The sequence below is a fragment of the Silene latifolia genome, chromosome 1 (assembly GCF_048544455.1).
Source record: "Silene latifolia isolate original U9 population chromosome 1, ASM4854445v1, whole genome shotgun sequence".
Taxonomy (NCBI): Eukaryota; Viridiplantae; Streptophyta; class Magnoliopsida; order Caryophyllales; family Caryophyllaceae; genus Silene; species Silene latifolia.
In genome coordinates, this window is record NC_133526.1 from 82,280,422 (window position 1) to 82,289,949 (window position 9,528).

The window sequence follows — 9,528 nt, forward strand, 5'->3', positions numbered from 1 at the left end:
AAAAAACGAAAAAAAGAAAAAAAGCAGTGCAACACGAGGCCTTCCGAGGAGGTCATCCATCCTAGTAGTACTCTAGTCCAAGCACGCTTAACTGCGGTGTTCTTATGGGATCCGGTGCATTAGTGCTTTGGTATGATCGCACCCATACACTTTTCTCGAAAATTTCATTACATTACCTCATCTCTAGCCTTTTTCAACATAAAACAAGTTTTCAATATCCCGTCACGTCTCCGTGTCTCCGAACGGTCGTATCTTGCTCCCGGAGAGTCCGATTGGGGCGATTTTTATCTACGCATTTAACTCATTAAACCAAGAGAATTTAGAGGCAAAGTACCGTGAAAAAAAGAAAAAAAGAAAAAAAAGGGTGCAACACGAGGCCTTCCCAGGAGGTCACCCATCCTAGTACTACTCTCGCCCAAGCACGCTTAACTGCGGAGTTCTGATGGGATCCGGTGCATTAGTGCTGGTATGATCGCACCCATACACTTTCCTCACAAATTTCATTATAGTACCTCATCTCTAGCCTTTTTTCAACATAAAACAAGTTTTCAATATCCCGTCACGTCTTCGTGTCTCCGAACGGTCGTATCTTGCTCCCGGAGACTCCGATAGGGGCGATTTTTATCTTCGCATTTAACTCATTAAACAAAGAGAATTTAGAGGCAAAGTACCGTGAAAAAACGAAAAAAAGGGGTGCAACACGAGGCCTTCCCTGGAGGTCACCCATCCTAGTACTACTCTCGCCCAAGCACTCTTAATCGGAGTTCGATGGGATCCGGTTCATTAGTCTTTGGTATGATCGCACCCATACACTTTCCTCACAAATTTCATTATATTACCTCATCTCTAGCCTTTTTCAACATAAAACAAGTTTTCAATATCCCGTCACGTCCCCGTGTCTCCGAACGGTCGTAACTTGCTCCCAGAGAGTCCGTTTGGGGCAGATTTTTTTTCAAACTTATTATCTCGATGAGATCTACGCATTTATCTCATTAAACCAAGAGAATTTGGAGGCAAAGTACCGTGAAAAAACGAAAAAAAAAAAAAAGTCAAACACGAGGCCTTCCGAGGAGGTCATCCATCCTAGTAGTACTCTAGTCCAAGCACGCTTAATCATGTGTTCTTATGGGATCCGGTGCATTAGTGCTGGTATGATCGCACCCATACACTTTTCTCAGAAATTTCATTACATTACCTCATCTCTAGCCTTTTTTCAACATAAAACAAGTTTTCAATATCCCGTCACGTCTCCGTGTCTCCGAACGGTCGTATCTTGCTCCCGGAGAGTCCGATTGGGGCGATTTTTATCTACGCATTTAACTCATTAAACCAAGAGAATTTAGAGGCAAAGTACCGCGAAAAAAAAAAAAAAAAAAAGAAAAAAAAGGGTGCAACACGAGGCCTTCCCAGGAGGTCACCTATCCTAGTACTACTCTCGCCCAAGCACTCTTAACTGCGGAGTTCTGATGGGATCCGGTGCATTAGTGCTGGTATGATCGCACCCATACACTTTCCTTACAAATATCATTATATTACCTCATCTCTAGCCTTTTTTCAACATAAAACAAGTTTTCAATATCCCGTCACGTCCCCGTGTCTCCGAACGGTCGTAACTTGCTCCCGAGAGTCCGTTTGGGGCGATTTTTTTTCAAACTTATTATCTCGAAGAGATCTACGCGTTTAACTCATTAAACCAAGAGAATTTGGAGGCAAAGTACTGTGAAAAAACGAAAAAAAGAAACAAATCGGTGCAACACGAGGCCTTCCGAGGAGGTCATCCATCCTAGTAGTACTCTCGCCCAAGCACGCTTAATCATGCGGAGTTCTAATGGGATCCGGTGCATTAGTGCTGGTATGATCGCACCCATACACTTTTCTTTGAAATTTCATTACATTACTTCATCTCTAGCCTTTTTTCAACATAAAAAAAGTTTTCAATATCCCGTCACGTCTCCGTGTCTCCGAACGGTCGTATCTTGCTCCCGGAGAGTCCGATTGGGGCGATTTTTATCTACGCATTTAACTCATTAAACCAAGAGAATTTAGAGGCAAAGTACCGTGAAAAAACGAAAAAAAGAAAAAAAAAAAAGGGGTGCAACACGAGGCCTTCCCATGAGGTCACCCATCCTAGTACTACTCTCGCCCAAGCACTCTTAATCATGGAGTTCGATGGGATCTGTGCATTAGTGTTGGTATGATCGCACCCATACACTTTCCTCACAAATATCATTATATTACCTCATCTTTAGCCTTTTTTCAACATAAAACAACTTTTCAATATCCCGTCACGTCCCCGTGTCTCCGAACGGTCGTAACTTGCTCCCGGAGAGTCCGATTGGGGCGGATATTTTTTTTCAAATTTATTATCTCAACGAGATCTACGCGTTTAACTCATTAAACAAAGATAATTTGGAGGCAAAGTACCGTGAAAAAAAGAAAAAAAAAAAGGATGCAACACGAGGCCTTCCGAGGAGGTCACCCATCCTAGTACTACTCTCGCCCAAGCACGCTTAACTGCGGAGTTTTGATGGGATCCGGTGCATTAGTTTTGGTATGATCGCACCCATACACTTTTCTCGTAAATTTCATTACATTACCTCATCTCTAGCCTTTTTTCAACATAAAACAAGTTTTCAATATCCCGTCACGTCTCCGTGTCTCCGAACGGTCGTATCTTGCTCCCGGAGAGTCCGATTGGGGCGATTTTTATCTACGCATTTAACTCATTAAACCAAGAGAATTTAGAGGCAAAGTACCGTGAAAAAAAGAAAAAAAAAAAGGGGTGCAACACGAGGCCTTCCCAGGAGGTCACCCATCCTAGTACTACTCTCGCCCAAGCACGCTTAACTGCGGAGTTCTGATGGGATCCAGTGCATTAGTGCTGGTATGATCGCACCCATACACTTTCCTCACAAATTTCATTATAGTACCTCATCTCTAGCCTTTTTTCAACATAAAACAAGTTTTCAATATCCCGTCACGTCTCCGTGTCTCCGAAAGGTCGTATCTTGCTCCCGAGACTCCGATCGGGGGCGATTTTTATCTTCGCATTTAACTCATTAAACCAAGAGAATTTAGAGGCAAAGTACCGTGAAAAACGAAAAAAGGGGTGCAACACGAGGCCTTCCCAGGAGGTCACCCATCCTAGTACTACTCTCGCCCAAGCACTCTTAATCATGGGAGTTCGATGGGATCCGGTTCATTAGTGCTTTGGTATGATCGCACCCATACACTTTCCTCACAAATTTCATTATATTACCTCATCTCTAGCCTTTTTCAACATAAAACAAGTTTTCAATATCCCGTCACGCCCCGTGTCTCCGAACGGTCGTAACTTGCTCCCGAGAGTCCGTTTGGGGCGATTTTTTCAAACTTATTATCTCGATGAGATCTACGCATTTATCTCATTAAACCAAGAGAATTTGGAGGCAAAGTACCGTGAAAAAACGAAAAAAGAAAAAAGCGATCAACACGAGGCCTTCCGAGGAGGTCATCCATCCTAGTAGTACTCTAGTCCAAGCACGCTTAACTGCGGTGTTCTTATGGGATCCGGTGCATTAGTGCTGGTATGATCGCACCCATACACTTTTCTCAGAAATTTCATTACATTACCTCATCTCTAGCCTTTTTTCAACCTAAAACAAGTTTTCAATATCCCGTCACGTCTCCGTGTCTCCGAACGGTCGTATCTTGCTCCCGGAGAGTCCGATTGGGGCGATTTTTATCTACGCATTTAACTCATTAAACCAAGAGAATTTAGAGGCAAAGTACCGTGAAAAAAAAGAAAAAAAGGGTGCAACACGAGGCCTTCCCAGGAGGTCACCTATCCTAGTACTACTCTCGCCCAAGCACTCTTAACTGCGGAGTTCTGATGGGATCCGGTGCATTAGTGCTGGTATGATCGCACCCATACACTTTCCTTACAAATATCATTATATTACCTCATCTCTAGCCTTTTTCAACATAAAACAAGTTTTCAATATCCCGTCACGTCCCCGTGTCTCCGAACGGTCGTAATTTGCTCCCGGAGAGTCCGATTGGGGCGGATTTTTTTTTCAAATTTATTATCTCGACGAGATTTACGCGTTTAACTCATTAAACCAAGATAATTTGGAGGCAAAGTACCGTGAAAAAACGAAAAAAAAGAAAAAAAAAAGGATGCAACACAAGGCCTTCCGAGGAGGTCACCCATCCTAGTACTACTCTCGCCAAGCACGCTTAATCTGCGGAGTTTTGATGGGATCCGGTGCATTAGTGCTGGTATGATCGCACCCATACACTTTCCTCACAAATTTCATTATAGTACCTCATCTCTAGCCTTTTTTCAACATAAAACAAGTTTTCAATATCCTGTCACGTCTCCGTGTCTCCGAACGGTCGTATCTTGCTCTCGAGACTCCGATCGGGCGATTTTTATCTTCGCATTTAACTCATTAAACCAAGAGAATTTAGAGGCAAAGTACCGTGAAAAACGAAAAAAAGGGTGCAACACGAGGCCTTCCCATGAGGTCACCCATCCTAGTACTACTCTCGCCCAAGCACTCTTAATCATGAGTTCGATGGGATCCGGTGCATTAGTGCTGGTATGATCGCACCCATAAATTTTCCTCACAAATTTCATTATATTACCTCATCTCTAGCCTTTTTTCAACATAAAACAAGTTTTCAATATCCCGTCACGTCCCCGTGTCTCCGAACGGTCGTAACTTGCTCCCGGAGAGTCCGTTTGGGGCAGATTTTTTTTTCAAACTTATTATCTCGAAGAGATCTACGCGTTTAACTAATTAAACCAAGAGAATTTGGAGGCAAAGTACTGTGAAAAAACGAAAAAAAGAAACAAATCGGTGCAACACGAGGCCTTCCGAGGAGGTCATCCATCCTAGTAGTACTCTCGCCCAAGCACGCTTAACTGCGGAGTTCTAATGGGATCCGGTGCATTAGTGCTGGTATGATCGCACCCATACACTTTTCTTTGAAATTTCATTACATTACTTCATCTCTAGCCTTTTTTCAACATAAAACAAGTTTTCAATATCCCGTCACGTCTCCGTGTCTCCGAACGGTCGTATCTTGCTCCCGGAGAGTCCGATTGGGGCGATTTTTATCTACGCATTTAACTCATTAAACCAAGAGAATTTAGAGGCAAAGTACCGTGAAAAAACGAAAAAAAGAAAAAAAAGGGTGCAACACGAGGCCTTCCCAGGAGGTCACCCATCCTAGTACTACTCTCGCCCAAGCACTCTTAATCATGAGAGTTCGATGGGATCTGGTGCATTAGTGTTGGTATGATCGCACCCATACACTTTCCTCACAAATATCATTATATTACCTCATCTTTAGCCTTTTTTCAACATAAAACAACTTTTCAATATCCCGTCACGTCCCCGTGTCTCCGAACGGTCGTAACTTGCTCCCGGAGAGTCCGATTGGGGCGGATATTTTTTTTCAAATTTATTATCTCGACGAGATCTACGCGTTTAACTCATTAAACAAAGATAATTTGGAGGCAAAGTACCGTGAAAAAACGAAAAAAGGAAAAAAAGGATGCAACACGAGGCCTTCCCAGGAGGTCACCCATCCTAGTACTACTCTTGCCCAAGCACGCTTAACTGCGGAGTTTTGATGGGATCCGGTGCATTAGTTTTGGTATGATCGCACCCATACACTTTTCTCAGAAATTTCATTACATTACCTCATCTCTAGCCTTTTTTCAACATAAAACAAGTTTTCAATATCCCGTCACGTCTCCGTGTCTCCGAACGGTCGTATCTTGCTCCCGGAGAGTCCGATTGGGGCGATTTTTATCTACGCATTTAACTCATTAAACCAAGAGAATTTAGAGGCAAAGTACCGTGAAAAAAAGAAAAAAAAAAAAAAAAAGGGTGCAACACGAGGCCTTCCCAGGAGGTCACCCATCCTAGTACTACTCTCGCCCAAGCACGCTTAACTGCGGAGTTCTGATGGGATCCGGTGCATTAGTGCTGGTATGATCGCACCCATACACTTTCCTCACAAATTTCATTATAGTACCTCATCTCTAGCCTTTTTTCAACATAAAACAAGTTTTCAATATCCCGTCACGTCTCCGTGTCTCCGAACGGTCGTATCTTGCTCCCGGAGACTCCGATCGGGGCGATTTTTATCTTCGCATTTAACTCATTAAACCAAGAGAATTTAGAGGCAAAGTACCGTGAAAAAACGAAAAAAAGGGGTGCTACACGAGGCCTTCCCAGGAGGTCACCCATCCTAGTACTACTCTCGCCCAAGCACTCTTAATCATGAGTTCGATGGGATCCGGTTCATTAGTGCTTTGGTATGATCGCACCCATACACTTTCCTCACAAATTTCATTATATTACCTCATCTCTAGCCTTTTTTCAACATAAAACAAGTTTTCAATATCCCGTCACGCCCCCGTGTCTCCGAACGGTCGTAACTTGCTCCCGGAGAGTCCGTTTGGGGCAGATTTTTTTTCAAACTTATTATCTCGATGAGATCTACGCATTTATCTCATTAAACCAAGAGAATTTGGAGGCAAAGTACCGTGAAAAAACGAAAAAAAGAAAAAAAGCAGTGCAACACGAGGCCTTCCGAGGAGGTCATCCATCCTAGTAGTACTCTAGTCCAAGCACGCTTAACTGCGGTGTTCTTATGGGATCCGGTGCATTAGTGCTGGTATGATCGCACCCATACACTTTTCTCAGAAATTTCATTACATTACCTCATCTCTAGCCTTTTTTCAACCTAAAACAAGTTTTCAATATCCCGTCACGTCTCCGTGTCTCCGAACGGTCGTATCTTGCTCCCGGAGAGTCCGATTGGGGCGATTTTTATCTACGCATTTAACTCATTAAACCAAGAGAATTTAGAGGCAAAGTACCGTGAAAAAAGAAAAAAGAAAAAAAGGGTGCAACACGAGGCCTTCCCGAGAGGTCACCTATCCTAGTACTACTCTCGCCCAAGCACTCTTAATCATGGGAGTTCGATGGGATCCGGTGCATTAGTGCTGGTATGATCGCACCCATACACTTTCCTTACAAATATCATTATATTACCTCATCTCTAGCCTTTTTTCAACATAAAACAAGTTTTCAATATCCCGTCAAGTCCCCGTGTCTCCGAACGGTCGTAACTTGCTCCGGGAGAGTCCGATTGGGGCGGATTTTTTTTTTCAAATTTATTATCTCGACGAGATTTACGCGTTTAACTCATTAAACCAAGATAATTTGGAGGCAAAGTACCGTGAAAAAACGAAAAAAAAGAAAAAAAAAAGGATGCAACACGAGGCCTTCCGAGGAGGTCACCCATCCTAGTACTACTCTCGCCCAAGCACGCTTAACTGCGGAGTTTTGATGGGATCCGGTGCATTAGTGCTGGTATGATCGCACCCATACACTTTCCTCACAAATTTCATTATAGTACCTCATCTCTAGCCTTTTTTCAACATAAAACAAGTTTTCAATATCTCGTCACGTCTCCGTGTCTCCGAACGGTCGTATCTTGCTCTCGAGACTCCGATCGGGCGATTTTTATCTTCGCATTTAACTCATTAAACCAAGAGAATTTAGAGGCAAAGTACCGTGAAAAACGAAAAAAAAAAGGTGCAACACGAGGCCTTCCCAGGAGGTCACCCATCCTAGTACTACTCTCGCCCAAGCACTCTTAACTGCGGAGTTCTGATGGGATCCGGTGCATTAGTGCTGGTATGATCGCACCCATAAATTTTCCTCACAAATTTCATTATATTACCTCATCTCTAGCCTTTTTTCAACATAAAACAAGTTTTCAATATCCCGTCACGTCCCCGTGTCTCCGAACGGTCGTAACTTGCTCCCGGAGAGTCCGTTTGGGGCAGATTTTTTTTTCAAACTTATTATCTCGAAGAGATCTACGCGTTTAACTAATTAAACCAAGAGAATTTGGAGGCAAAGTACTGTGAAAAAACGAAAAAAAGAAACAAATCGGTGCAACACGAGGCCTTCCGAGGAGGTCATCCATCCTAGTAGTACTCTCGCCCAAGCACGCTTAATCAAGGAGTTCTAATGGGATCCGGTGCATTAGTGCTGGTATGATCGCACCCATACACTTTTCTTTGAAATTTCATTACATTACTTCATCTCTAGCCTTTTTTCAACATAAAACAAGTTTTCAATATCCCGTCACGTCTCCGTGTCTCCGAACGGTCGTATCTTGCTCCCGGAGAGTCCGATTGGGGCGATTTTTATCTACGCATTTAACTCATTAAACCAAGAGAATTTAGAGGCAAAGTACCGTGAAAAAACGAAAAAAAGAAAAAAAAGGGTGCAACACGAGGCCTTCCCAGGAGGTCACCCATCCTAGTACTACTCTCGCCCAAGCACTCTTAACTGCGGAGTTCTGATGGGATCTGGTGCATTAGTGTTGGTATGATCGCACCCATACACTTTCCTCACAAATATCATTATATTACCTCATCTTTAGCCTTTTTTCAACATAAAACAACTTTTCAATATCCCGTCACGTCCCCGTGTCTCCGAACGGTCGTAACTTGCTCCCGGAGAGTCCGATTGGGGCGGATATTTTTTTTCAAATTTATTATCTCGACGAGATCTACGCGTTTAACTCATTAAACAAAGATAATTTGGAGGCAAAGTACCGTGAAAAAACGAAAAAAAAGGAAAAAAAAAGATGCAACACGAGGCCTTCCGAGGAGGTCACCCATCCTAGTACTACTCTCGCCCAAGCACGCTTAACTGCGGAGTTTTGATGGGATCCGGTGCATTAGTTTTGGTATGATCGCACCCATACACTTTTCTCAGAAATTTCATTACATTACCTCATCTCTAGCCTTTTTTCAACATAAAACAAGTTTTCAATATCCCGTCACGTCTCCGTGTCTCCGAACGGTCGTATCTTGCTCCCGGAGAGTCCGATTGGGGCGATTTTTATCTACGCATTTAACTCATTAAACCAAGAGAATTTAGAGGCAAAGTACCGTGAAAAAAAGAAAAAAAGAAAAAAAAGGGTGCAACACGAGGCCTTCCCAGGAGGTCACCCATCCTAGTACTACTCTCGCCCAAGCACGCTTAATCATGCGGAGTTCGATGGGATCCGGTGCATTAGTTTTGGTATGATCGCACCCATACACTTTCCTCACAAATTTCATTATAGTACCTCATCTCTAGCCTTTTTTCAACATAAAACAAGTTTTCAATATCCCGTCACGTCTCCGTGTCTCCGAACGGTCGTATCTTGCTCCCGGAGACTCCGATCGGGGCGATTTTTATCTTCGCATTTAACTCATTAAACTAAGAGAATTTAGAGGCAAAGTACCGTGAAAAAACGAAAAAAAGGGGTGCTACACGAGGCCTTCCCAGGAGGTCACCCATCCTAGTACTACTCTCGCCCAAGCACTCTTAATCTGAGTTCGATGGGATCCGGTTCATTAGTGCTGGTATGATCGCACCCATAAACTTTCCTCACAAATTTCATTATATTACCTCATCTCTAGCCTTTTTTCAACATAAAACAAGTTTTCAATATCCCGTC

The 9,528-nt window shown here is 43.2% G+C and overlaps 12 non-coding genes and 15 pseudogenes across 12 annotated transcripts; all 27 read right to left on the reverse strand.

The window, feature by feature from the left end:
* Positions 1–23: 23 nt before the first annotated feature.
* Positions 24–144, reverse strand: LOC141623820 (5S ribosomal RNA; annotated as a pseudogene).
* Positions 145–361: 217 nt separating this feature from the next.
* Positions 362–480, reverse strand: LOC141623096 (5S ribosomal RNA). The gene has a single exon (XR_012533197.1). It is a non-coding gene; the product is annotated as a 5S ribosomal RNA (ribosomal RNA).
* A 210-nt stretch (positions 481–690) lies between these two features.
* Positions 691–807, reverse strand: LOC141623794 (5S ribosomal RNA; annotated as a pseudogene).
* A 578-nt stretch (positions 808–1,385) lies between these two features.
* On the reverse strand, positions 1,386–1,504 carry LOC141624085 (5S ribosomal RNA). Its single transcript, XR_012533900.1, has one exon. It is a non-coding gene; the product is annotated as a 5S ribosomal RNA (ribosomal RNA).
* Positions 1,505–1,745: 241 nt separating this feature from the next.
* On the reverse strand, positions 1,746–1,866 carry LOC141623684 (5S ribosomal RNA; annotated as a pseudogene).
* Positions 1,867–2,089: 223 nt separating this feature from the next.
* Positions 2,090–2,206, reverse strand: LOC141623743 (5S ribosomal RNA; annotated as a pseudogene).
* A 240-nt stretch (positions 2,207–2,446) lies between these two features.
* On the reverse strand, positions 2,447–2,565 carry LOC141623280 (5S ribosomal RNA). Its single transcript, XR_012533282.1, has one exon. It is a non-coding gene; the product is annotated as a 5S ribosomal RNA (ribosomal RNA).
* A 214-nt stretch (positions 2,566–2,779) lies between these two features.
* LOC141623389 (5S ribosomal RNA) lies at positions 2,780–2,898 on the reverse strand. The gene has a single exon (XR_012533346.1). It is a non-coding gene; the product is annotated as a 5S ribosomal RNA (ribosomal RNA).
* A 208-nt stretch (positions 2,899–3,106) lies between these two features.
* On the reverse strand, positions 3,107–3,227 carry LOC141623661 (5S ribosomal RNA; annotated as a pseudogene).
* A 234-nt stretch (positions 3,228–3,461) lies between these two features.
* On the reverse strand, positions 3,462–3,580 carry LOC141623844 (5S ribosomal RNA; annotated as a pseudogene).
* A 210-nt stretch (positions 3,581–3,790) lies between these two features.
* Positions 3,791–3,909, reverse strand: LOC141624206 (5S ribosomal RNA). The gene has a single exon (XR_012534021.1). It is a non-coding gene; the product is annotated as a 5S ribosomal RNA (ribosomal RNA).
* A 246-nt stretch (positions 3,910–4,155) lies between these two features.
* On the reverse strand, positions 4,156–4,274 carry LOC141623712 (5S ribosomal RNA; annotated as a pseudogene).
* Positions 4,275–4,480: 206 nt separating this feature from the next.
* LOC141623610 (5S ribosomal RNA) lies at positions 4,481–4,597 on the reverse strand (annotated as a pseudogene).
* Positions 4,598–4,841: 244 nt separating this feature from the next.
* On the reverse strand, positions 4,842–4,960 carry LOC141623175 (5S ribosomal RNA). Its single transcript, XR_012533226.1, has one exon. It is a non-coding gene; the product is annotated as a 5S ribosomal RNA (ribosomal RNA).
* A 218-nt stretch (positions 4,961–5,178) lies between these two features.
* On the reverse strand, positions 5,179–5,297 carry LOC141623605 (5S ribosomal RNA; annotated as a pseudogene).
* A 244-nt stretch (positions 5,298–5,541) lies between these two features.
* Positions 5,542–5,660, reverse strand: LOC141623302 (5S ribosomal RNA). The gene has a single exon (XR_012533293.1). It is a non-coding gene; the product is annotated as a 5S ribosomal RNA (ribosomal RNA).
* Positions 5,661–5,879: 219 nt separating this feature from the next.
* On the reverse strand, positions 5,880–5,998 carry LOC141623156 (5S ribosomal RNA). The gene has a single exon (XR_012533217.1). It is a non-coding gene; the product is annotated as a 5S ribosomal RNA (ribosomal RNA).
* A 210-nt stretch (positions 5,999–6,208) lies between these two features.
* LOC141623839 (5S ribosomal RNA) lies at positions 6,209–6,327 on the reverse strand (annotated as a pseudogene).
* Positions 6,328–6,570: 243 nt separating this feature from the next.
* LOC141623680 (5S ribosomal RNA) lies at positions 6,571–6,689 on the reverse strand (annotated as a pseudogene).
* A 215-nt stretch (positions 6,690–6,904) lies between these two features.
* On the reverse strand, positions 6,905–7,023 carry LOC141623622 (5S ribosomal RNA; annotated as a pseudogene).
* Positions 7,024–7,271: 248 nt separating this feature from the next.
* On the reverse strand, positions 7,272–7,390 carry LOC141620201 (5S ribosomal RNA). The gene has a single exon (XR_012531908.1). It is a non-coding gene; the product is annotated as a 5S ribosomal RNA (ribosomal RNA).
* A 208-nt stretch (positions 7,391–7,598) lies between these two features.
* On the reverse strand, positions 7,599–7,717 carry LOC141623275 (5S ribosomal RNA). The gene has a single exon (XR_012533280.1). It is a non-coding gene; the product is annotated as a 5S ribosomal RNA (ribosomal RNA).
* A 244-nt stretch (positions 7,718–7,961) lies between these two features.
* Positions 7,962–8,080, reverse strand: LOC141623681 (5S ribosomal RNA; annotated as a pseudogene).
* Positions 8,081–8,298: 218 nt separating this feature from the next.
* Positions 8,299–8,417, reverse strand: LOC141619105 (5S ribosomal RNA). Its single transcript, XR_012531586.1, has one exon. It is a non-coding gene; the product is annotated as a 5S ribosomal RNA (ribosomal RNA).
* A 247-nt stretch (positions 8,418–8,664) lies between these two features.
* On the reverse strand, positions 8,665–8,783 carry LOC141623349 (5S ribosomal RNA). Its single transcript, XR_012533324.1, has one exon. It is a non-coding gene; the product is annotated as a 5S ribosomal RNA (ribosomal RNA).
* Positions 8,784–9,001: 218 nt separating this feature from the next.
* On the reverse strand, positions 9,002–9,121 carry LOC141623664 (5S ribosomal RNA; annotated as a pseudogene).
* Positions 9,122–9,331: 210 nt separating this feature from the next.
* On the reverse strand, positions 9,332–9,447 carry LOC141623634 (5S ribosomal RNA; annotated as a pseudogene).
* Between the last annotated feature and the right edge of the window lie 81 nt (positions 9,448–9,528).